Raw genomic sequence first — 27,722 nt, forward strand, 5'->3', positions numbered from 1 at the left:
AACTTAAATCCGAAATTGGCTCTCTCCGAACGAAGGTACAATCCTGTGTTAAGGAGCTCAGGAGAGAAGTCGTGGGAACTGGAGGGAGAGTAGATGACCTCAAGAAAGCGGTTGACGCCTGCACAGTGGATTAAGAACAACTTTGGCAGCAACTGGCCCTCTTGGAGGAACAGCATATGGAGCTCCAAATCAAACAGGAGGACTTAGAAAATCGAGGTCGCCGTAACAACCTGAGCATTAGAGGGGTCCCGGCTGGGGCAGAGGGCTCTGACATCAGGACCTGCGTTGCAGATCTGTTACAAGAAATCAAAGGGGAGGACGATGCCTCCTCGCCGGCGCTCAATCAAGCCCACCGTGTGTCTGTTCCTCCTGGTCGCCCCGGTCTTGTTCCCGACATACTGGCCAGGGTCCACTTTTTCACGGAAAGAGAGACCATCCTCAAGGCAGTACGTTCCAAGTTGGAACTAAACTACAAGGGCTCTCCCATACAGTTATTCCAGGACCTCGCTCCTACCACGCTCCGTCCCCGCAGGGACTTCAAACCCGTTACCGACAAGTTAAGGGAGCTGGGCATCCATTACCAATGGGACCATCCTTTCGCGCTCATCTTCCAATGGGAATCCAAACGTCGGGTGCTGCGATCCTTTCAAGAGGCCGCGCAACTGCTGCACCTCTCGATCACTCCACCATCCTGCCCTTCAAGACTCCCATCTCTGGGCCGCGAGCCTGCGATGCCACATTGGGCCAGAGTGCCTCGATCCCGGTGCCTGTCTTACCGGGGGGAGCGCGCTTCTTTTCAAGCCAAACAGGACATTATTCAACACCTTCGTTCCTTGGACGGTGGGCGATCTCCCTCCTGCTCTCAGCCTAAAGAGAACTGAAGGACTTGACATCTCTTAGCATGCCACCGTTCTTCGTCGTCTCCAGCGGCCACCTGCGGAGACGGGGCTGGACCTTCATTCTCCTGGTTTGCTCACCCCTTGCCTTGAACATATTGTGGCAGCGGTGCCGGTGTGTGCTTCCTGACGGCGGTGCTGATATCCTGAGACCCGCTCGCGGTGCCGGTGTGTGCTTCCTGACGGCGGTGCTGATATCCTGAGACCCGCTCCCCCCTCCTATTCCTCGGAGAGTGACATCTCTGGGATGGCTTGTGCCACTGAGCCTAGCTCGCTCCTGGATTGGAATAGGTCATGTTGGCCACGTTGGTCGCTGTTTAACTTGGATATTCTATTTCTCTTCTCTTTCACCCCTTTCTCTTTTCTCCTTCTCTCTTCTTCTCTGTTTGGAGGGAGGGTGGACCTAGCTATGGGTGCGTCATTTCTCGAGCAAGGGCTGTTAGTTGCTTTATCGACCCCCCCCCACCTCACGCTGGACTTTGCAAATTACTCCTGCTGTACCTGCTTTCTATGGGGGTACGCTGGGGGAGGCTGGGTGGCGCTGCGTTGTACTCTACTCCCCCTGCCTGCGATGGCGCGTGTGCACGGTCTGCATTTGCCATGACTTCTGTACCGTTTGAAACTCCTTTCCCTTTATGGAAAAGGTCTCAATTCCCCCAACAAGTGTCGACGGATATGGCGATATTTAATACAACAGAACCCAGACGTTGTCTTTCCACAAGAAACCCATCTGTTGAAGGCAGACGTTTCCTGCATGGCCCACCCTCGATTCCCCCCTTCAATTCTGGGCATCTGCACCTACCAAAACGTGATACGTGGCAAAGACGGTAGATTCATTAAATTAGTGGTCAAGATCGGGCTAAAGGCAGTCAGTCTTTACAACATTTATGCTCCTAATCAAGCACAGGACCTCTTCATTAGGCAACTCCTGCAACAACAGGTAACACATGATGACCCTCATCTCATCCTGGGGGGTGATTTCAACCTGGTCTGGGATGCGGGCCTGGACCGCAGCGATGGCTCGTTTCATGGGGTGTGGGCCATGTCCTCTTCCTTGAAAAAGCGTCTAACTGATCTTGGCTTAATAGACATTTGGAGCTACCACTCCCCAGCCACGCGCGACTACTCTTACTATGTCCATCGTTCTTACTCTCGCATCGATTACGTATTTGTTTCGCACTCCCTGATCAGCGAAACTCGCTCTGCATCTATGTCCGACATTTCCGTCGCAGATAATGCTCATATGGAGCTTGTGCTGCAGGACCACTCATCTCATCACCCTCCCCGTTGGTGACTCCCTCCCCAGGTTCTTCGAGACCCCGTGGATGTCGCAGAGCTCAGGGAAGCTATCACATCCTACTTCGTGTCCCATGATCTCCCCGAAACACCCTTCTCCGTGGATTGGGACGCTTTTAAAGCCACGATTCGGGTCTGTATCACGTCCATCGCTGTAGCTCAGGCAGCCCGCCTCTATGAACACAATCTCTCTAGCGACATAAAAACGCTCGAAAGATTGGATCAGGAACATCCACTTGCCCTCCACAAGCGATGCCTGGCTATGCTCTGAGGCCAGCTACAGGCCCATAGAACCAACAAAGCAGAACATGCTCTCCTGGCATTGAAGCAATGATATTATGAAGGGGGGGTAAAGTGGGAACGGTCTTGGCCAGTCGCCTCCGAACACGGGCTGCTAAAGCGCGCTGTCAAGAATTCCTGTCATACGAGGGGAGGAAAACGGTAACCAGCGAAAACGGACTACATCTCCCAGGATGCTTAGCGGTTGAGAGGTTATGTAAACAGGAGAGCTGTTACATAACTCAAGGGAAACACGCCCTTATGTAAACAGGAGAGCTGTTACATAACTCAAGGGAAACACGCCCTTATGTAAACAGGAGAGCTGTTACATAACTCAAGGGAAACACGCCCTTATGTAAACAGGAGAGCTGTTACATAACTCAAGGAAAACACGCCCTATAAAGGGAGGAACCGGGAGGTACAAGGCTGTCGGATATTGTGTTTACACCGACGTACCTGCTTCGTGAAGAGCAGTGTTCCGGAGTGGTGCTCCAGTAAGGCAAGAACGGAGGTAGGTCGAGTCGTTACTCCCTGGGCCGTGTCTTGCCCCATCGTCACCTGTGAAGGACCCGGAAGCTCTACCGGTCAACCATTGAGCTTCGCTTTTTGACTCGGCTGAGTCCAAGCGCAGTGGCGCTTTTGCTGGTTGGAGTCGTAACTCCCAGCCCGACCAGAGACACAGGGACTGCCAGCTGTAACGCACACCAGGAGGTGTTTGCCGCGTTACAGACTCGGAAGTCCACAGGATCGATCGAGCGGCTGCTCTCGGTTCAGTCTTCTTGCTTGTGATTGGGGTATCGGTGACGCATCACCAGAAGGTGACTCCGCGTCCCGGTGCAGTCTGAGGAAGAGGTTGAGCGGCTGCTCCCTTCAGGTAGAGACCCCGGCTGGGTGTTTCCCTGACTCCACGATTCTCCCCAACACTCTTCGTGCCCCTCACAGCCTACCGATTGGCATTGTCGGCCATTTCATTTCTGCCCTCTGTTGGCATACGCCGGGATCGGCGTATATGCAGAGGACGGTTAGGACCATCCGTGCTGTGGGCTGGTAACGTACTTAGCCTGGAGGATTCCAGTGACTATAACTTTTGCTTGTTCTTTGTATTTTATTTGCCTTCATTAAAAGAACTAACCCTTCACAAGTGGTTGCGTCCTCATTGTCGTGTCTGTTAAACGATCCTGAGACGTTCAGGGCGTTACAAAATATCCGACCTTAATAACACTAACTGTCTCCCGGTCGATAACAGACATGGCAACACTTGATGATGTGCTGGCTGCTTTAGCGGCCATGCAAGTTGAAGTGGCTGCCTCTAGGCAAGAAACAGCCGATGTAAAAGCCAGACTGGATGCTATCCAATTGGACCCGCTCACGCCCAGCACCTCCCTCACGAACCAGACACCTGCGGTAGTAGTGGAAATGCCGGTAGCCATCCCCTTGGCAACACCAGAGAGGTACAGTGGGGATCCTAACACAGTGCAGGTATTCCTCACACAAGTGGCGCTACATTTATCGTGCAAACCAAAGGCGTTCCCCACGAGTCAGGCTCGTGTGGCTTTCCTTATATCCTATTTGGCTGGAAACGCGGCACAATGGGCCGTACCTCTGGTGAGCAGGGACGACCCCCTCTTATGTGATTGGGGTGCTTTTCGCGAGGAATTCCTGAAGGTATTCGACAGAAGGGCTGACTCGTACACGGCGGACCGTGAAATGCTTGAGTTGAGACAGGGATCCAACGACCTGGTGCAGTATCTCAACGCGTTCCGAAGGCTGGTTGCGGAAACCAAGTGGCCTGTTGCTAAACAGACGGCGCTCTTCCATCAAGGGCTGTGCGATGAGCTCAAGGACGCCGTGGCTCATATTGACCCTCAACCCAAGACATGTGAGGGCCTTATCAACCTGGTATTACGGCTGGAACATAGGCTAAGTGAAAGAAAGGGGGATCATGGGAGAAAAGGAAAATCCCTTCCATCCTATGTGACGGTGGGAAGTCCTGAAACTTCCACCGCATCCAAGGGAGAACCCATGGACATCAGCGCAATACGAGCGAGCCTCACAGCCACGGAGAAAGAGTCACGCCGTAAACAAGGATTGTGCCTATATTGTGGCAAAAAAGGCCACTACGTTCGTGAATGCCCTGCCAAACCGAAGACGTCACGTTATCGGGCCAACCGGTCGGTAACAGCCGTGGTGGACATACCGGCGGAAAACTAGAGGACTCCAAGACCAGAGAAGGGGCATCTCGGAGTCACTCATCCATCCCTTCACTTTCCAACTCGGTCACTAAGGGACAACGACACCTGTTTATCACGGTGCACGTGGGAGTGCATGACCAGTGGATACCCGTTGTGGCCATGGTGGATTCAGGGGCCACTGGCATGTTTATGGACCACAACGAGGCATGCAGGCTAGGGCTAGTGCTTCTTCCCAAAGCAGTACCCGAAGACGTCTATGCGGTAGACGGAAGGCGAATGGTGACGGGGCCCATCGGACAGCACACGGGGGTCCTTCCGATGAGATATGGGAGGAACCATTTGGAACAAATCGATTTTAACATCATCCGAGCTCCCCAATATGGCGTCATATTGGGATTGCCGTGGCTACAGAAACACAACCCCTTTGTGGATTGGCCAACACATCGCATCGAAATGACGTCACCGTATTGCATCCTGCATTGTGGAATAAGAACGGAATCCCTTGACGCAGATGAGAGCAGGAGTCAGACGGTGGCTACAGCGGCAGAAAAAGATGTGGCTCACCCCCAGGCTTATCACAGTTTTGAGGATGTATTTGATGAGGTGAAGGCGGAAGTGCTACCACCACATAGACAGTTTGACTGCCAGATCGACCTGGTGCCAGGGGCCAGCGTTCCCAGCGGCAGGCTGTATGCCCTGACGGAGCCTGAAAACGTGCATCTCCGGGGGTACCTGGATAAACTCCTCAAGCTAGGATTCATCCGCCCGTCCAAGTCTCCGGCCGCCTCGCCACTCTTCTTCATCCCGAAGGCTAATGGGGAGCTGAGAGCCTGTGTGGACTTTAGGGCATTGAATGCGATAACCATAAAAAATCGGTACCCCTTGCCTCTCATCAGTGTACTTCTGGAACAGGTCAAGAAAGCTCGTATCTACACCAAGTTGGATTTGAAAGGGGCATACCATCTGGTGCGCATGAGGAACGGAGACGAGTGGAAGACCGCCTTTAAGACCAGGTTCGGCCTTTTTGAGTACCTCGTCATGCCGTTCGGTCTGTGCAACGCCCCGGCAGCCTTTCAGTACTTTTTGAATGAGGTATTCAGAGAGGAGTTGGATATCTACGTGGTCGTATATATCGACGACATCCTCATCTATTCGTCCAGTGTGGAGGAGCACGTACACCACGTCAAAGCTGTGCTCCAAAAGCTGAGGGAAAACATGCTGTTTTGTAAACTCAGCAAGTGTGACTTCCACGTCACATCCGTGGAATTCCTCGGAGTGATGCTGAGTCCAGAGGGACAGGAGATGGCAGAACGAAAGATCAAGGCGGTGAAAGAATGGCCGGTGCCCCAAAGCGTGAAGGACGTCCAAAGTTTCATTGGCTTCGCCAACTTTTACAGGCGGTTTATAGATGGATTTTCAGGAGTGGTGGCCCCAATCACACAGCTACTGAGGAAGTCCAAGGAGTTTGTCTGGTCCCCTGAAGCGAACAAAGCCTTTGAGGCCCTGAAAAGCGCCTTTGGTAAGGCGCCGGTGTTGGCTCACCCCGATCCGGATCTCCCCTACGTGGTGGAAGCGGACACGTCGGATGTGGCGCTGGGGGCTATCTTGTCCCAACGCAACCACGACACAGGGGTGCTTCATCCCGTTGCGTACATGTCCCGCAAACTCAACGACGCCGAACGCAACTACCATATTGCGGAGAAGGAGCTTCTCGCAATCAAGGACGCCTTCACCGAATGGAGGCATTGGTTGATGGGGGCAAGACATGTGGTATCGGTGTACACGGACCATCGGAACCTACAGTTCATGACGGCCACTAGACACCTTTCTCCCAGGCAGCTGCGGTGGATGATCTTCTTTGCGGGGTTCAACTTCCGCATCACATATCGGCCGGGGACGGAAAACCGGAAGGCAGACGCCCTGTCCCGTCAATCTGCAGTTAAGGAACCATTGCCTGCAACCGAGCGTTCCATCATTTCCCCGAGGATGGTATTGGGGGTTATCCAACCGGATACTTTCCTGAGGGGAATAAAGAGAGGGATCAGGTCATTCGCATGGCGGAGGTGGCTCCTCAGTCACAGAGAATGGCAGCTGAAGGACGGGATACCCCTGAAGGGCAGGTGCCTATTGATACCCACGCCTAGGCTAAGGAAACAAGCATTCATCTGGTGCCATGACTCTCCATGCGCAGGTCATTTGGGCTTTGAAAAAACGGTGGCTAGCATGGGACGGCATTTCTGGTGGCCAACCATGAGAGTGGATGTCAGGAGGTGGGGACAGGAGTGTCCTACGTGTGCTACCATGAAGGCCGACCATGGCCGAACCCAAGGGCTCTTACATCCACTTCCGACCCCGGATAGACCATGGGATAGCATATCACTGGACTTCGTGGTGGGCCTACCGGTAGACCAGGGGATGACGGCAATACTGGTGGTGGTGGATTACTTGACGAAAATGGGGCACTTCATCCCCTGCAAGAGAGTCCCTACGGCCGGGGAATTGGCGTCACTACTCCTAAAGAATGTGGTACGACTGCATGGATTACCTGGGGTGATCGTGTCGGACCGGGGGTCGCAGTTTACTGCGCAATTCTGGAAGACTTGGTGCACTGCGCTGCATGTTAAGACCGCCCTGTCCACCAGCTACCACCCTCAAACGGACGGCCAAACCGAGCGCCTGAACCAAACGCTCAAACAGTATCTGCGATGTTTTGTGGACCAGGGCAGGGAAGAATGGGTCGACTTGCTATGGGTTGCAGAGATAGCCTATAACAACGCCACTCACAGCTCCACACAGTCATCTCCGTTCTATAGCAACTATGGCCAACATCCCAGGTTCTTGCCATTTCTACATCCGTTCAGAGAGGACAGGATTCCCGCCACAGCGGACAGGGTGGCACACATAAAAGACACGTTGATGCGCTCAAGGGCTGTCCTAATAGAGGCCAAGAGAAGATACAAGGCTGCGGCAGATAGGAAGAGAAGGCCCGGGCCACTGTACCGCACTGGAGACTACGTCTGGATATCCACAAGAAACATGAGGTTTCGAAAGAACAGTGTGTTCCATCCCAAGTACATGGGCCCCTATCGAATTACCAAGTGTATGGGTCCCGGGAACGTGAAGGTGTGCTTGTCCCAGTCATTGCGGATACACCCTGTCTTTCATGTATCATTGCTCAAACCAGCACCCTCCAAGCCATCTGGGACACCTAGGCCGGTAGGCGTGGAGTCGGAGGTGGAGTATGAAGTGTCGGGCATACGGGCGTCCAAATGGCGCAGGGGGAAGCTGTGGTACCTGGTTGCGTGGAAAGGCTATGGCCCGGAGGAGCATTCATGGGAACCGGCTGAAGGGGTTCATGCTCCGCGCTTGGTCTCCTTGTTCCATCGGCGTTTTCCTGCCAGCTTTGGACCCGTGGGGAGCCGCTGAGAGGGAGGATGTACTGTCAAGAATTCCTGTCATACGAGGGGAGGAAAACGGTAACCAGCGAAAACGGACTACATCTCCCAGGATGCTTAGCGGTTGAGAGGTTATGTAAACAGGAGAGCTGTTACATAACTCAAGGGAAACACGCCCTTATGTAAACAGGAGAGCTGTTACATAACTCAAGGGAAACACGCCCTTATGTAAACAGGAGAGCTGTTACATAACTCAAGGGAAACACGCCCTTATGTAAACAGGAGAGCTGTTACATAACTCAAGGGAAACACGCCCTTATGTAAACAGGAGAGCTGTTACATAACTCAAGGAAAACACGCCCTATAAAGGGAGGAACCGGGAGGTACAAGGCTGTCGGATATTGTGTTTACACCGACGTACCTGCTTCGTGAAGAGCAGTGTTCCGGAGTGGTGCTCCAGTAAGGCAAGAACGGAGGTAGGTCGAGTCGTTACTCCCTGGGCCGTGTCTTGCCCCATCGTCACCTGTGAAGGACCCGGAAGCTCTACCGGTCAACCATTGAGCTTCGCTTTTTGACTCGGCTGAGTCCAAGCGCAGTGGCGCTTTTGCTGGTTGGAGTCGTAACTCCCAGCCCGACCAGAGACACAGGGACTGCCAGCTGTAACGCACACCAGGAGGTGTTTGCCGCGTTACAGACTCGGAAGTCCACAGGATCGATCGAGCGGCTGCTCTCGGTTCAGTCTTCTTGCTTGTGATTGGGGTATCGGTGACGCATCACCAGAAGGTGACTCCGCGTCCCGGTGCAGTCTGAGGAAGAGGTTGAGCGGCTGCTCCCTTCAGGTAGAGACCCCGGCTGGGTGTTTCCCTGACTCCACGATTCTCCCCAACACTCTTCGTGCCCCTCACAGCCTACCGATTGGCATTGTCGGCCATTTCATTTCTGCCCTCTGTTGGCATACGCCGGGATCGGCGTATATGCAGAGGACGGTTAGGACCATCCGTGCTGTGGGCTGGTAACGTACTTAGCCTGGAGGATTCCAGTGACTATAACTTTTGTTTGTTCTTTGTATTTTATTTGCCTTCATTAAAAGAACTAACCCTTCACAAGTGGTTGCGTCCTCATTGTCGTGTCTGTTAAACGATCCTGAGACGTTCAGGGCGTTACACGCGCATTGCAAAAATAAAATTGGATGATGGCACGTGGGCTACCACTGAAGCAGCTAAACTGAAAGCCTTCCACGAATACTATTCGTCCCTTTATGTACGGGATCCTCCCAATCCGGAACAGATACAGCTGTACTGGGATAATGCACCTGGTCTTCGATTTGCCGACACCATGCACAGCTCCTTGAAGACCCACTCACCCAGAAGGAACTTGCAGGCACCCTGAAAGACCTCCCTCTTGGTAAATCTCCGGGACCAGACGGCCTCCCGGTCTCTTTCTATTGCGCTTTTCTCCCGCAGCTTAAGGCTCATTTACTTTGTCTTTTTAAATATTTCTCGGATTCTGGAGGGCCCTCCACCTCTATGGCAATGGCCGAAATCGCACTACTTCCCAAACCAGGGAAGGATCCCACGCTCTGTTCCTCTTTCCGCCCCTTCGTGCTTTTAAACACGAATCTTAAACTCTACACCAAAATACTGGGCAAACGACTCGACCCACATCTACCCAGGCTTATCGAGCCGGATTAGGTTGGCTTCATTCGTCACTGGCAGGGAGCGGACAATGTGCGGCGCATCGCACATTTAGTCGGGAAGGCTCACCACTGGAATATACCCGCATGATTGTTGTCACTCGATACTGAAAAAGCATTCGACCGTGTGGATTGGGTCTTTTTCCAGGCTGTCCTGCATAAAATAGGACTGGGTCCTGAGATGATTGCTAGGATCATGGCTCCCTACCTTTCTCATTTAGCCCAGGTGCGGGTTAACAGCCAACTCACGAGACACAGCTCTGTCTATAGAGGCACCCGCCAGGGTTGCCCTCTCTCCCATTATTTGCACCTGTTGTGGAGCCCCTCGTCGTCATGATACGCCAGTCTCCTGACATCCATGGCAACACCCTTGGCGGTTTGGACCATAAAATAGCCTTGTTTGCGGACGATCTCCTCCTCACGCTGTCCCACTAGTGAATCTCCTTGCCCGCCCTTCTTGGGCTGCTCCAATCGTTCAAACTGGTTCCAGGCCTTAAAATTAACCATGCTAAATCATGGGCCCTGAATCTCACAATCCCAGAGTCAAAGATCCCTGTGCTTCAGTCTCTCGTCCCATATCAATGGGCTTCTCATTCCATCTGGTGCTTAGGGCACAATTTGACTCTGAAACTCAACAAATGGTCACAAGCCAATTGGCAGGAATGTAAAAAGGCCGTTCTAGAGGATCTGCGAACGTGGAAGTCTCTCCCTCTTTCCTGGATGGGTCGCTTGAATACAGTCAAAATGTTGGTGCTACTGAAAATATTATCCCCATTTCAGACTCTACCCACAACTTCCCCACAACACCAGATTCAGAATCTCCAGCGTGAACTCACTAATTTCATTTGGGGACGGCATCGGCCTCGCTTCTCCAATAAAATACTCTTGCTACTGCGAGACAGGGGGGGGATTATTGGCTTGTCCCAATTTGATGGAGTATTACTGGGCCTCTCACTTTCGTTTCATTTCGGAATGGATGGCGTGGGACAGCGAGATGGTCTGGTTTCATATGGATAGGGCGGGGACCTGTAGACCCATATGGGATCTTGCATTGCTCCACGGGAGGCTCGCTCACGCAGCGCCTATATAGCCATCCCCACAAAGACAGTGCTCGATATCTGGGATAAGTTAGCATTGTCTAGGGGTCTTACCTCATTTCCGTCCCATCACACTCCTATTGCACGCAACCCACATTTCACACCTGCCTTGCACCCACATTCTTTTTCGGCCTGGTTGGATGGGGGATGTCGGACACTCCGGGACCTCTTTCAGGGAGACTCCTTTAAATCCTTCGACCAATGCAAACGTGACTTTCAGCTTTCCAAGGGGGTTAGGTTACAATATCTTCAAATCTGGCACTGGGTCCAGACGTCATCCTCCGCACAGGGAGCCACCCGCCCCTTTACCCCTTTTGAAAGGTTGGTGCGCTCCTTTGACAACTCCAGGGGTCTGATCTCTCGAACATATCTAGTCCTTCAACACTCTCCCTGGGTTGTACCACATGCTTATCAGTCCAGGTGGCAGTCCGACATCTACTGACATCACGCCCACACAATGGGACCACTTGTGGCGTGACACTCCGAAGGTTTTCCGCGGCATTTCCCCCGAGGGAAACCGCATACAAGGTTATGACACAATGGTATTACAACCCCCATAGGTTGCACAAAATGTTTCCTACTTCCTCACCTCTCTGCTGGCGTTGCACGAGCGCCCCTGTGGACTTTCTCCACATCTGGTGGACTTGCCTGCTCCTGACCACCTACTGAAAGGAGGTCCTTATTCACATCAAACTGGTAATAGGCTACCCGTTACCCGAAACTCTGTCCACAATCATTTTAGGCCTCAAGCCCATGAACCTGCTTGCCATGACGCGCAGGGATTGGCACCTAAGCCTCCATATGCTTGGCGCCACCAAGCAAATCATAGCTCTCTACTGGAAGAAGGCTGAAACGCCTCCAGTGAATGTCTGGGTCACTCGCCTGTGACATACTATGGCACTGGAGTTCCTCACGGCGCGTTTGCAAGTCCGAGAAACCAAGCTCTGGCATTAGTTGATAGACTATTTTTGCAAATTGGAACATGCCAGTCTTCAGCCTCCGAAGCTCCTGGCTCTACGCCTATTTAAAGATAGCATATCCCACTCTGATGCGGATAGTCTCTGGGGGCCCAATAGAGATACTGTTTGATCCCCTCATTAGGTGGGGTTACTCCTGCAAGCTATCACGCCCCTCTCCCTCCTTGCCCCTTCCCACCAACAGGGGGGGGATCAGTATCCAGATGTGGAACGCCCTATCCACCATGCCACCACTTCACACAGCCCCCCCCCTCAGTTGGAACCTTTCACCACCCCACTCCCTTCTACAGCTAAGGTAACCTGGCCCTCACCTTGAGTGGTAGCCTTGGTACACATTGGCTTCAGGGCATACAGCTGCCTTGCTTCCTAAACCTGCATTCACCGACCTTGGGGGACGCTGAATGTCACCCTCCTCCTCCTTTGTCTCCTTGACTTCCTCTCGCTCTCTCTCCTCTTTTTCCTGCTCTCCTCCTTTCAGTTTTCTAATGATCTCGATGGCTATATTGTTCTTATTTGAATTGTGTTCTCAATAAACAGATTTGAAACAAAAAGTAGTCTGCCCCAACTGGATAGAATGTTCCTATAGGGCTGGTGTGGTGCACAGGGTCGACATTTTTCATTCCAGAGTAGCCCCTAACGGGTCTGGTGGCACTTCATCAGGACCAAAGAAAAGATATTAGGCAATTATCACTGCCGCAAGTCTGGTTCAGTGTTATTCAGCTAGTATCCAGAAGCAGTTATACACACCGGGCTGTATGATCCCGAGGTGAAAGACCCCTGAGGATCGGGGCATATGCTGGCGGGGATGGCAGAGCACCTCGTTGCTCTGATTGCTGGGAGGCAGTGCAACTAGCGTCTGTCCTAACCAAGCTCCGGGCCCGGAACTTGGGGCATCTAACTGCTTCCGGTTTCTAGTTGAATAACACTGAACCAGACTTGCGGTAGTGCTAATAATTACCTAATATCTATTATTTGGTCCTCATGAAGTGCCATCAGACCCGTTAGGGGCTACTCTGGCATGAAACATGTCAACCCTATGCACCACACCAGCCCTATAGGAACATTATATCCAGTTGGGGCAGATTACTTTTAACTAGGCTAGCACCCCCTGGGAATAAACAAATTTAGTTAGGACGGCTCTAGACCTATTTTATACTCACTCACCACACTACCAAGCCCACACACCTGCACTCACCCTAAAGCTTCATCCTAAAAGATCTCCGCCAAAGAGCCCCTTCACGGATGCCCATCGGGCATTGCAGCGCCGGCCCGGCGAGGTGCAAGGCCCAATGATGAAGCATGACATCCTTTGGGGTGTGTGAGGGCACTTTTTAGAAAAGACCTTTCTTCACCTCCCTTAGGAACTGCACACCCCTTGTACTCCTTTCAATGTTTTTAATCAGCACAAGTGGGGCAATGCTGGAATTTCCATCACAGAAATGTGAGGAAAACGTGTGGTTTATTTTTACCAAAGTTTGACATTTGCAAGGGCTTCTGGGTAAAATTACCTAGTGAGATTCATGCAAGTCACGCACCCCTATACTACCTTGGCTGTCTAGTTTTCAAAAATGTGCAGGTTTGCTAGGTTTCCATTGGGTGACAGGCTGAGCTAAGGCCCACAAGCCAAAGCTACCCATTTTGCAAAAAGTGGGTCAGTTTTGAGTGGAAAATAGTTGATGTATCTACAGTGTGTTTGGGGCTGTTTTCTGTTGTGGGCACTAGGCCTACCCACACGAGGCAACATTTTATTGGGAAACTTGGATGAATGCTTGCTAGAAGGAGGTTTGTGGCTCCCTGCAAATTCTAGAGCTTTTCAATCACAGAAATAGAAGGAAAATGTGTTTTTTGTCACCGTTTAGGGCATGCAAGGTATTCTGAGTAAAACAAAAACTGGCGTGAGCCACACAAATCACCCCACCCTGGGTTCCCCAAGGTGTCTATTTTTCAAAACTGTGCAAGTTTTCTAGGTTTCCCTAGGTGCCAACTGAGCTAAGGGACAACATGAACAGCTACCCATTTTGGAGAAAAAAACGGTCAGTTTTGAGTGGAAAAATTTGATAAATCCATTTTGGGTCGCTTCCTGTCGCAGGCACTAGGCCTACCCACAAAAATGAGGTACCATTTTTTAATCAGACGACATACAGGAGCACAGAATAGTAGAACATGTTACTACTATGTGGTATCTTGTTATAGTGCTGTTCTTGCCATTCACTGCTCCACCAGTGGAACACTGTGGAGATGATGCAATATGGAATGTTCTTCTATGAAATCCACAGTTGGATAAGGGCTGAGCGCCGGGCTGGCTGCTCCTGGTGGGGCTGATTCTCTGCTGAATACTACTGAACCTACATCTTGTAACCAACTTGAATAAATCTACTTAAAACTACATTCTGGATGTGGACTTGATTACTACAATTTATTGGCGACGAGTTGAACCAAAGAACCTGCGTCTGCTTGCCTTTGAGGACATCTTGAGATCCTACTCTCAACCTCAAGCTACTTCTGAATCTACAGCTGCTCTTACTCTTCTACTGGCACACATCAGCCCCACCAGTGACCTCCCACCGGTCGCCCTCAACGCAAAGGTGCCAGTTCCAGTTTCTACGCAGCTCAAGTCTCTGCCTGCTGTTCCCACAGCATCTCAAAGGTCTGTTCTTACTGTTCCTACAGTCTAGATCTTCTGCATCTCCTCGTTAAATGTCATCAAAGCTGCCTGTGTCTCCTCCATTACGCTTTTGTGCTGAGCCTTCAGTGAGGATAAGCCTGCCAACGCCTGTGTCTGCCAATGCCTACGTTTTGTGTTGTAAGCCTGCCATCATTAATGTCTACACACTGTCTGCTGAAGTCTGTTTTCTCATGTGTGTGCCAGTCAAGGTGTCTCTGAACTCTTATGCACACTGTCTGTGTGTCTGCTCAGATGCCTGCACACCGTCATATGATTCTGCCACTAAATTGATTGGACGGACTTCATAGAGCATTCACCTTCACAGAGCAGTCTGTCTGCCATTCATTTGTCATTTGTGCGAGATGGCTGGAGGAATATTGCAGCAACAACTCTCTTATCAACAAAATTGCTTACTGTTTGGTCTCAAGCATGCCCAGTGTTTTGTGGGTGTGTTTGTATTTGCTCTCTGCGTACTATCAGAGAGGAGCTTCGGCAGTGGGTCAAACATTTGTGGTGAGTTCGGTTTTTTTTGGCATGTTGCTTTGACTGAATTTGAGCCAGGGCATTTAAACTGTCACTGTGCGTTTTAAAATCTGATCACGAGCATTAATTTGCGCGCACTCTTACCTTCATCGAGTTGCGCAGACATTCTTTGACGACGTAGGTGTTTCTTGGCAACTCCCCCAGCTTCTGAGAGACGGCCTACTGCATGGACGCGCCTTGAGCCTTTCGGCACAGCGTCATCTACGTCCCGCCATCTTGGAATTGGGAGTCTGCATCGTTGGAGTTGTTCAGCTTGTGCGTACTTCGTGTTCGCTGCAGAGGAGTGACTCTTTTCTACGTTGTTGAACTTTTGTGCAAGACTAGCGTCTGAGCTGTTTTGCAGTTCGTTGTTGAAGTTTGCCACAATGTTCCTGTCGCCGAAACAAGGACTGTTTCCACCTCGATGTTTTTGTCAACCATCAGAAAGCTTCTTTGATAACGGTGACAAGCACATTATAACAGTTGACTGCCTGTCATTTTAATGAGTTTTCTCTCAAAATTCTATTAGCCTCTATTCTGTCAATGCTATGGGGTCTCTATGTGCATCATTTCTCGAACTATATGGTGACATTCACAACAGAGCAGTAGAGTGTTAAATTATGTTTACCTTTGCCTGTTTTCAGCATATCACATTGTGGTTCTTATGGGTACCTCACGACATATAGTTATATTAGTTCCTTGGTTCTTAGCACATAAGTTGTGTTGTGTGTTTTGTTATCCAGACAGTAGCTACATCTTGTTATCGTACACGGGATCATTTATTCAACACAGCTTTCACAGTTAAAGGGTTTTTGCCTTAAGACTCTTTTAGAGTATTTTCACAGTCTATGGTCTAGTCACCTAGTGTTTCACAGTTTGTGCTGTATTGGGTTTTAATCCCATCTTTGTTATTTGTGCCTCAACACTGTCAAACTCTGCACAACAGTCTCTAATGGGTTTAAGCCCCATATTTCTGTAGTAGGTTGAAGTCACAGCTACGTTGTTTTGTTGGGTCCAAGTTCCATGTTTTTTTTAGTGGGAGTCAGTCCCATCTACATCGTTCTTATGGGTACAAGTCCCATGTTTTTGTAGTGGGTGTCAGTTCCATCTACTTCGTTTTAATGGGTACTAGTCACATGTTTTTACCAGAAATGGTAGTTTGCCCAGCGCCTCACGTTTTTCCTGTGTGTAAGCCGCCCCGCGCATCACGTTTGTCTTGTATGTAAGCCGCCCAGCGTCTCACGTTATATGTTATGTATAAGTCGCCCTGCGCTTCATTTGTTCTTTTGTGTGTAAGTCGCACTGCGCTTCATGTGTTTCTCTTATGTAAGTCGCCCTGCACTTTATTTGTATTTACACTGGGTGCTATGTTCATTCTTTACGTATTGTTTCCTGTTTTAGTATATTGTTTAACCCAGTGCTGTTAACATTTTATTATCTTAATATTTTTTTATTACAGGGAAGCATGAGTTATCCTTTGTATTTCTCCTCTTCTCTGTCATCTTGTTTCTTCCTGATGTGGATTGCTCTCTCGCATACTTACCTGGTGTTATGATAAATGGCCACAGTCAATGAGTCTGGAACGTAGATTTATTATCCCAACAGCACCACCTGGATACACGTCTTCCAACAGCTCCGACCAAGATCATAACAGTCCCCCTTAGAACCCTACCGGCACGGACCCAGACTCTTAGAACACTTATCGAGTCAGCTGAGGTCCGTGCACAAACAAGCTTACATTTAAAGGCGCTCCGCATCTATGCTGCGCGCTACTATAAACACAACACACCTTCCTCCCTTAAACAATGTAACAATGAAACAAAAAAAACAAAAAAGAAACAAAAAAATAAATAAATAACAAGATAAATAATAAATAGACTATGGATACAACTTCCTTTGGATAAGTTACAAAATCTGACAACCATACAGGTTTTTTTCGCAAACGTTTGGTTTCATGACAATTAACATCTTTTTGACAAACATCAAAATTGATTGGACTACCAGATAATGTGGCTTCATTGTCATTATTCTGATGTACATCATAACTGCGATCCATATTCCCCTTGTTGCGATTATTAGTTCCAGAGATCTCTTCAGAAATGTCCTCTAAAACTTGACTACTTGTAGGAGAAGAATAGACCTCTTTATATAATCTCTTGTCACCTTTAAGCACAGCAATTTTGTTCAAATTCCACACTTTACCATTAGAAAGTCTAACGGCATTCCTCAAGACCTCACTAACCTCAAAAGGACCCATAAATTGGCTTTCACCCTTGGAAGCTCTCCACGGTTTTTTAACTTTAACCAACATACCTACTTTTATCTTAGATAGTGGATTAGTTCTTTCTTTAAAGTTAAAACTGTGTTTATTAACGATATGTGACTTTTCCAATCTCCTAGTTACTTTATCAAGGTCCACATGGCGTTTAGTGGACGAAATAAGCCACGCAGGATTAACCTTAGTCCTAGGTAATCTACCTCTCATGATCTCAAATGGAGTACTCTGAGTCATGTCATTGGGAGTAACCCTGTAATTCCACACCGTTTTCATCACTTGATATTCCCACTTGTCATCATTAGCACCAACCATTTGAATGGCTGCTTTAAGTACTCTATTGAATCTTTCTATTATACCATTTCCGGAAGGATTATAAAGTGAAGTGGTACAATGAGTGACTCCAGTTTTGCTGAAGTATTCCTTAGCCTTATTAGATAAAAATTGTACACCATTATCTGTGATTACCCGTATAGGTAATCCCTCTTCTGTGAACACTTCATCTAAAAATAGTAAAACCGTGTCAGTATTAATTTTTTCAACAACTTTTACAACAGGCCATTTTGAAAATAAATCAATAGTAGCCACAATGTATTTGTTCAAAGGACCAATGGGACCCATAATATCCATTGCAATAGATCCCCAAGGACCATCAGGAATGTTGTGTCCTTGCATAATTGGTTTCAACGTCTTCAACGATATGTCAGCATTTGCACAGTGAATGCAGTCCCTAACCATACGTTCAACAAAAATGTCTAGTCCTGGCCACCAGAATGTAGTTTTGACGGAATGTTTAGTTCTGATGATACCGTTGTGGGCCTCATGGCCATGTTTAACGATAACTTCTCTCAGCCCTACTGGGGGAACAGCTTTATCACCTCTCCAAATAATAGAATCAGAAAATGATAATTCTTCTTTCACTTCCCAAAAATGTCTTAATTCAGGGGAAAGACTCTTCTTAGCTGGCCATCCCTCAATTAAGTATCTTTGGACCTCTTGTAAAACTTTATCTCTGTGATATTCCATTTCCCAGACCTCTACTTTAATGGGTGGAACACCTTCATCGTGGATTAAAGTGATATGAAAATCATCCCAAGTATTATGAATACACTCCTTCAAGGGTAGAGGGAGTCTGGATAAGAAATCTGCTGTGACATTGTCACGACCTGGAACATAAATCATCTTATATATGAAATCTTGTAACCTCATGGACATGCGAGCAATCCTAGCGGATGCTTTGATCAACCCATCAGTAGTGAGTAAACGTACAAGAGGTTTGTGATCATATCTAACTTCACATTCTTTTCCCCAGACAAACACTCTAAAATGTTCTAAAGCCCAGACTACAGCTAGCGTTTCTCTTTCTATAGTTGAATATTTCTCCTCTGACGGGGTCAAAGCCCTAGAAGCATATGCTATGGTAGATTCACTACCATCCTTTCTCTTCTGGGAAAGAACAGCGCCCAAACCCTTTGAGCTAGCGTCAGTCATGACAATGCAACGGAGTAAGGGATCAAACTTATTTAATGCGGCAGCCTTGCTAATAGCGGACTTAACATCCATAAACTCTTTCTCGCACTCAATATCCCATGCAAATTTTCACTTGTTCTTTAAAAGCTGTCTAATATTAAACACTCTTCCAGAAAAATTCCTTACATACTTGGAGTAAAATTCTGTTAACCCAAGAAAAGATCGGATGTCATCTTTAGATTTAGGAGAAGGAGCTGATTGAATGGCTTCTACGAGATCAGACTTGGGTTTGACACCCTCGGCACACAAAGTATGCCCCAAATACGTAACCGAGTTGACCCCAAATTTACATTTGCTGTGTTTAACTGTAAGACCATTCACAGACAACTTGCCCAGAACACCCTCAAGGACTTGGTCATGTGAGGATTTGTTGTCGCTAAACACAAGTATATCGTCTTGGAAACAAATAACATTTTTACAGTCACTAAACATATCGTGCATGATTCGTTGAAACACAGCCGCGGCTGAAGCAAGGCTGAAGGGCATTCTCTTAAATTGGAAACAACCAAAAGGCGTGACAAAAGCTGTGTACTTTTTGCTATTTACATCTAAGACAATTTGGTGGCAAGCCGACGATAAATCAATGCAAAAAAATTTTTTCGCTCCAGCTACTAAAGACAACATTTCAGAGATTCGGGGAAGGGGAAATTGGTCTACAACAATATTGTTGTTCAGATGGCGCAGATCAATACATAACCTAATATTGCCATTCGAACGTCTGGCCACTACAATGGGAGAAATCCATTCAGAGGATTCTATCCTCTCTATAATATTACTGTCCACTAACTTATCAAGTTCTTTTTTGACTTCATCCCTAATTGTGATGGGAATGTTCCTGGCTTTGTAAATCTTTGGACATGCGTTATCTTTTAGAATAATTTTATGCCTAAAATTGATTAATTCTCCTATATTATCATTGAAAACATTTGGAAATCTGTGAAGCATGGAACTACTACATTGATCAGACTCTCCAATCACCATTACGGGGTTGGGACTATTAGGATTGAGGATGATATCAAGTTTCCCCTGTTCAAACCACCCAAGGACAGACGGCCCTTGTTTGGATATGTATAATTTTGAGGTACATTCACGATCTTTAAATTTGAATACTAGTACCCTGAAACCAAGAATATCAATTCTTTCACCTGAATACCCTTGCGGATTAATGTCTCCAGGGTACAAGGCGGGCCTAGTTTATCTATAAATTTAGATTTCCATACGTTTTCATTGATTATAGAATAGGGAGAACCTGAGTCCGCATAGATTTCTAGTTGTACTCCACCAATAGTCATATCACAAATAGGTTTTTTCTTTATCACGTTGTTGTCGATATTTAAGATAATTGGAGGGCCTTCCGTGATATTTAACATATAGGATTTTTCAAATTCTTCTTTGGTTTCAAAGTCATTATCACTAGGATCTCCATCCTCCACGCATCGTACTTTCTTGCTTTTATTTTTCCTGCAAGCTTTGGCAATGTGGCCAACTACACCACAGACAGAACATCTCTGTTTGATTGCTGGACATCCCTTAAAATTCGCCAAATGTGAGGTACTATTGCATATGTAGCATCTTAATTTGTTGTAGTCTGTAGCATTCTCTTTAATCATATTGTTTTTTTTGTATAGTGGCTTGGTTTTTGTTTTATCAATTTTTGTTACCGTATTGCTCAATTTGCTATTTTCTTCAGCCTTAATGTTCACTTGTTTTGCGCTTCTGCAAGACATTTCGGCCTTTCTAACAATAGCAAGAATGTCGTCCAGTTTTGAATCACCGTTGACCCATAATCTATCTTGGATAGAAGTGTCCTTGATATGCATGACGACTTGGTCTCTTATGAAATCTTCCTGTAGGTTCCCAAATTGACAATCCAAGGAAAGAGTTCTTAAAGCGGAAACGTAATTGTCAACGGGTTCATCGGCATTTTGTTTCCTCTGGAAGAATTTGTACCTCAATATACCAATGCATACTTTAGGTGAAAAGTAACGATCAAAGTCATTGATCGCTGCTGAAAAAACATTTTGATCAGAACCGCCCGTAGGTCTGGACATTTGGTTGTAAGCTTTAAGACCTTCTGGACCCACTGAATGTAGAAAAATACCTTTTTTTTCTGCAGGAGACATTTTGCCTTTAACATCCAGTGTCTCAATGTAGTTAATGAAATAGGCTTTCCACTCCGCCCACTCCATGCAAGGATTACCCCCGGCCGGTCAACAGCACTGGGGTGGCGCTAAATTGTAATTTTGGGCGTTAGCCATTATTGAGTTTAAAGTAGAAAAATTACGTGTGTACTGAATGTATAGAAAAAAAGGTGAAAATGTGTAAATGAATATAATAAGTGAATAACTTAAATGTCCACAAAATTTAAACAAATGCGAGGCAAAACGAGTAGAAAATGAGTTGTGTGACTGTAAAGATGAGATATTCGTTGTCCCATGCGTTACGATATATTTAAACGATGAATCTGCCTCTGTAAATAAAAGTACCTTGAAAGAAATCGTGAATCTTGAAGCTTGGTGCCTATTTCCTGTTGCTAGGCGACCGTATGCTTGGTCCGATACTGGAAAAAAAAAAAAAAAAAGATGGTGGCACGTTGCTTCGTGTGTGCTTACCATAGAGTTTATTGTATAGAGCGTTGCAGGTGCATCCTTTAAGCGTCGTGCGTGCGTGCGTCACTGTGGGGACACACCATCCGTAGCAACAGTGGAACTCCGTGCACACGGTGAGTTTCAACCTTGTAAATTCACATTAAAATCCATAAAGATGTACCTGAATAAGGTAGACGCTTCTGGAGAAGGAGTCCTGGAACATATTCTTTCGCCGATGTATGAAATCCGGTTTAAGATCGGAAACCTTCATGCGCGAGTTTGTTTACTTCAGTTTATTAATTTTTCCTTTAACGCTGATGGTGCTGTCGAAATCCCGCTCGTCGTCAAGTTTGTTATGATAAATATCCACAGTCAATGAGTCTGGAACGTAGATTTATTATCCCAACAGCACCACCTGGATACACGTCTTCCAACAGCTCCGACCAAGATCATAACAGTCCCCCTTAGAACCCTACCGGCAGGGACCCAGACTCTTAGAACACTTATCGAGTCAGCTGAGGTCCGTGCACAAACAAGCTTACATTTAAAGGCACTCCGCATCTATGCTGCGCGCTACTATAAACACAACACCTGGCCAGTTGGTGTGCGGAGAGTACTCATTGGTGGTTTCTTTTTCTTTTCTTTATTTCTTTTTCTCATTTATAGAAAGGAGGATGGGAAACAGGTTATTTATCTGTAGGCTTTCCTGTTTTCAGTTTCTATTTTTGGTAAATTCTGGTGGGGTTTTTTCAGTTTTTTCAATACCTTAAAAAACAGTGGTTATCAGGGTTTACACATTTTCGCGCCATTAAAAACAACAGAAACAGTGTTTTTCCGGTGTTTATGGAATTTTAATTTAATTTTAATTATTGCTTGCTTTCTGCACTGATAGTGCATGTGTATAGGTAGCCTATGCACAGGTATATGACGTCTAAACACAGTTTTACTGCACCAGAATGGACCACAAAGTCAATAGCATTCTTCATTAACTCTGTAGATTGTAAAGGTGCTTTCGGCATAACATCTAGCAAGTGACAAGGATCTCTTACAGGGAAGCACTTCAGCTCAGGTATCGATTTTGACAGGCCATCATACAACTTTTTCATATACGTAGCTGAATTACTGCAAATACAAACAATATCACTCCAATCTGTATTGAACTTGTAAGGAACTTTTTTCAGCAGCATTCCAAGTGACACTGCGTTCCATGTTTACCAAACGCCTGGTGTCATGTTTCCATCACTATCTCAGATGCTTGGTGACAACATTCTTTTCACATATAGCAGTCACTACACCTTGAATTGATTGTTTAAAGACTGGGGTGTTTGGCAATTCACTTACAATCAATACTGACTCACTAGAAAAGGGGGCTGATGTATCAAAGGATTTCATCCATTTCTGGGTTAATGTGATGGTAGATATTAGGAATGATTTTTATGAAACCAGCCATTTTACCTATCAGTGAAATCAAATGTAACCAACATTTCAAATATGATTTTGATATTTCCCGATTCTCTACAGTTTATAAAATAACTAAATAAGACCTAAAACATGCTTCTAAACACTGCATCTTTATACCAAAGACAACAAAACTGAAAAAAGCAGAAGAAAGAAGAGACGATGTTTTAGTCACATCCCTAAACAACAAAACTCAAGCAGAATAGTTAGCCCAGTCTTTCTTGATGTTACCTTGTATAACAAAGTTACAATGTATTGGCCCTTTCAGGAATAAATAAAAATGACTTTCACTCATCTGTTCCATTCTATGAATGGCACTTAGTTTGTGGTTGCAAAGGTGTTTTTTCAGTGTTTATATGTTTCACGCGGTGATGGCTATTTTCCTTTTGGTGGGGTTTTATCAGTTATTATAGGTTTAAACCTAAAACCAGATAGCCTATTTATCTGTTTCTTTAAGACGTTTGCTTGTTTTCTTTCGCTCTACCTCCGCTCTGTTCTCCCTAGTATTCTCCTCTCTATTTTGTTCTTCTAATATTTACATCTAATTCTTTATCTCTTTTTTCTTATGGAAGAAATGAGGATATGTAGTATCTTGTTATAGTGCTGTTTTTGCCATTCACTGCTCCACCAGTGGAACACTGTGGAGATGATGCAATATGGAATGTTCTTCTATGAAATCCACAGTTGGATAAGGGCTGAGCGCCTGGCTGGCTGCTCCTGGTGGGGCTGATTCTCTGCTGAATACTACAGAACCTACATCTTGTAAACAACTTGAATAAATCTACTTAAAACTACATTCTGGATGTGGACTTGATTACTACATACTAATTGGATTTTGCTGCTTTTGTGCCTTACAAATGTAAGCCAGTGAATAAGAAAGAAGACATTTTGAAAAATACCCTCTAAATAATATACACTAGTACACATACACAGTTTCTGACGTACCGAGTACAAGGTCTTGTGAAATCAGAAGACCGAAAAGATTCAAAGACTCCGTAATGTGTTAGCATTGTTGTTACCCATGTTATGATTGCTGCATTGCTTCTTATTTTGTTTGTGGGGAAAGGTGTTGTAGTATGCCACATGCCCGTTGTTTGTCTCATGGCTGTGGTGTATTTTGTGGCAAGCTCGCCACAATATGTTTTTCTTAAAAGTTGTTCTGATTCTAAAATGTTTGTAATATTCTTGTGGCGGCAGTAGCCGGTTAGCGGGTTTATGGTGGTGTGGTCAGTCGACTGCACACTTCCAGCTGACTGGTTGCTGATCGACGTCGGCAAAGAGACTTGGATGAATAAACCCCTTTTATTCTTACATCGAGTACACTATCATTCTTACCACAAGCCCTAAGCGCAAACTACCCCAGATAGTCAATAAAAGGGCTCAGCAGTTAAGGGGTTAAAGAACATTATACCACAATGGAGTAACTGACGACAAACCAGCCACCTCTCCCATCACTCGTTGTCTTTATGCCTGCCTTTGACCCTGTACACTTCGCGTGGTTCACTTGCCATAATTTGTGTAGAACACATACATACATACTAAGAAATATCAACCGACTGCACTTTTCGTAAAGTGAGTTGTGAGGGTGAACTAAATAGTTGCATTTGATGGATTGATCAGGTCTACAGATGTGGGGGATCCACACAAGTGATAAATACCTACAATGTACCATGCTAACAGGACATCACCTGTGGAGTTCAATCGGAAACATCTAAAATGGATTAGGGGAGTGTCTGGCTGCTCAGTCGCAAGGGCTTTCAGATCCGGGGCAATAAAGCATTTGATTCTGGGTGCTCAAACTCACCCAAATTAAGGAATTTGTTTTAATTTCGAGCCGTCTTGAGGGCCACGGAATTAGCCAAAAGTCTACAATCTCGATATACTTCTAACAACCAATGATTGCAAAAATCAAATTAGATGCGTTCGAGGAAGGCGCATAGGACCCGGCGAGACGCAGCCCGGCGCCACGCCTATGTAAGGAGCCACCCTTCCCACACTAATCCATTGATACACCGGCAACAGCCAAACTCATAGCTTCAAGGTATTTAAGATTAAAGGCTGCCCGGATCGGTTACCTAGCAATTATACCAGCAACTCCGCGCTGAAAGAAGCACGCTCACCCCTGCAGGGCGGCCCTTCTGGATCCAACATCCACCCGTTAATGCTCTCTGGCTAAGAACGTACCTGCTGCCGACACAACGTTGAATGGCTCCCGGGTCTTCAATAGAGGACTGTCGCTCTCAGTGGAACACCTGGAACGCTCCTAAACCTTGAGAATGGAACCGACTTTGGCGAGTAGACTTCCGCCGCCGAGAGCCACTCTGCCTGTACTCACGTCACGTGTGCGTCGCTTCCTGTGCCCCCATTCCCAACACACCCTCCTGAACACCCCTGCTCTGTTGCCTTAAGGTCCACGGTGTTCGAGGCTGTCGAGGAGCTTCTCAGTGTCCTCGGCTGGCCATAAATAAGCGAACTAAGCTGCAATTCATTGGCGCAGTCCCCAACTGCGCCCTACCTTTGTCACATAATTCACGTTTCTTAAAGGTCAGCCTTCCATTGTCGAGGACCGATCTGGCTCTTTTAGGCCCCCTTTCTCAGTGAACCGATGCTCTATGTAGATAAAGACATGTCGTTCATGTAAACTGCATGCATGCGCACTGCGTGTGTACTAAATACATGTGAACTACTTTCCATGACTACAGCCACCCGGCCTGTACAGTGCGTCACGACCGTGTCTCCTGTTACCCTTTACGACACGATAGCGTCTAGTTCCCATAGCTCCCATCAGAGCAACGCCCCATTCAGCGTCCTTAGTAACGGCGTCACATGATGTGAGCAACAAGCCGAGTCCGAGCACTCACTTTAACTCGATTCTTCCCTCGGGCATAGAATGCTGCCTCTGTGATATGAGGCGAATGGCTGTTCGGCCACCTCCTACTCCCTCGCTTTCAGTGCATGGTCCGCTTTCTCGGTACGTCTTGTGGCTTCTGCAGACTCCATCCGCAACGGAGCCGCCTACTACTACCTACGTGATAGGCCCACTGAGTTGTATTGGTGGCGGGCGACTCCACCAGCGTGGAGTGACTGACCCGGAACCAGGCTGCTTCGCTCCAGAATGTGACAGCTCACAAGTGAGGCTGCTACTTATGTTCAGAGCCTTACCCACTCTCCAGTGGGGTTTGCCGCATAACTAAATGCGCACCGGCGCCTCAGACATCCGCATCGCCAGTCAGTGTGTGGGTAACCGTGCTACTGTAAGAGATTGAGACAGGGCTGATCAGTGCAAGTTTTATAGATTGGTATGCCTTTACATTTTTTATGCATCATTTATTGTAATTGCAGTTATGCAATTACATTATGCAATTACAAATATTTATAATTACAATAAGTTACTACCCCTGACGAGCCCAAGGTTAATGATTAGTTCAGTTTTATTGATTACTGTTAGGCCTTTAAGTGGGCCTGGTCTCACCGGTGCAGAGCACCGGCAGTTTTTTTTAAAGGGGGTCTCGAAACGGGTCTTTATCGGGCTCTATTTTGTGCCCGGCGCAGGCGGTCCGTTTTTTCCCGGACTGCAGGGACAGCTGGCACAATGCGAAGTGGGTCGCACACCGCTCGTCATACTAGCAAATAGCCCCATAGGATTCTGGAGGATGTAGTGACAGCGGCGGGTACACCTATGCCACGAGTAAAAAGTTTAAAATGCCATCCCTGGAGGAGCCTAGCGCGCAACCAAGATGGCCGCGTAGGTGCGAGGCTCCCGAGGACCTCCGCGACCTCCTGAATTAATCCTGGCGAAATCCTGTCCTTGTTGAGGGGACTGTGTTGGGGAACCGGAGCTGAGGCGCCGCCTGCTTTTTGGGCTTGAATCGGACCCCGAACGCCGGTGGGAGCATCGATTGAAGGTTGCGGCCTTCTCCTCGCCGGCCCCCCGGATTGGAGTAGTGGGGCGATCCGGGGACAAAGTGAATAACAGCGGCGAGCGGGGCTGGGCGACTCGCGTACCCCGCACTTTCACTTTCGCTTTTGCGCCCTCCTAGCTCTCAAGCGGGGTTGGGCTGCGGAGCCGGGTGCGGTGGTGTGGCCTTGTCCAGGAGCCCGGTTGACCCGCCGGCGGTGGGTTGACCCGCGGTTCGGTGGTCGCCCCCGCCCCCCCCCTGGCACCCGTGATTTGGTATAGCGGCCCGTTTGGGGAGCTTGGCACGACAGTGGAGAAGCCAGCATGTCCACCAAACAAGATGGCGACCGGGCGAAGGTGAAGACGACCCGCCGTGGCACGGCGCACCAGGCTAACAGTATGGACCGCTACACGCTCCAGAAGGGTTCTCCGGAGACATCGCGTGCATCCCCGGTGGGCCTGACGGAGGCATCTGCTCATCCGGTGGATCCGACCCTCCGGGACGTCATGGGCGCCATCGCAGAGATGAAGGCCTCGGTGGACCAGCGTTTCGACACCTTAGCGCAAAAAATAGACTCGGTCCTGGTGGATGTGAGCCTTGTGAGGGCAGACTTGTCCAAAACAAACGACCGAGTCGACTCCCTGGCCCACACCACCACGAGCCTCACGACAGACGTGGTGGCCCTCCAGAAGGAGGTGCGCCGGCTTGGCCAGGCGAGCGCCCTGATGGACCGGCGACTGGAGGATTCCGAGGGTCGGGCCCGGAGGAATAATGTCCGTATTGTGGGGGTGCCGGAGGGACGAGAGGCGGAGGCGGCGGATCTTTTCGTGGAAGAGTTGATCCAGACCCATCTCCAGCCCCGGGGGCTGAGTAAGTTTTTTGCGGTGGAGCGTGCTCACCGGGTCCCCGGGGGCAGACCTAAGACTGGTGCCCCGCCGCGGCCTATCATTGCCCGGATCT

The 27,722-nt window shown here is 47.9% G+C and overlaps 1 protein-coding gene across 1 annotated transcript in view; it reads right to left on the reverse strand.

Moving 5' to 3' along the window:
- Positions 1-25,194, reverse strand: part of RAB23 (RAB23, member RAS oncogene family) — a 352,339-nt gene extending 327,145 nt beyond the window's left edge. The window contains exon 1 of the mRNA XM_085610889.1: positions 25,048-25,194. The gene's annotated coding sequence lies outside the window, so the exon portion shown is untranslated. The remainder of the gene's footprint in view (positions 1-25,047) is intronic.
- Positions 25,195-27,722: the final 2,528 nt, after the last annotated feature.

This window comes from Triturus cristatus, chromosome 6, assembly GCF_964204655.1.
Source record: "Triturus cristatus chromosome 6, aTriCri1.1, whole genome shotgun sequence".
NCBI lineage: Eukaryota > Metazoa > Chordata > Amphibia > Caudata > Salamandridae > Triturus > Triturus cristatus.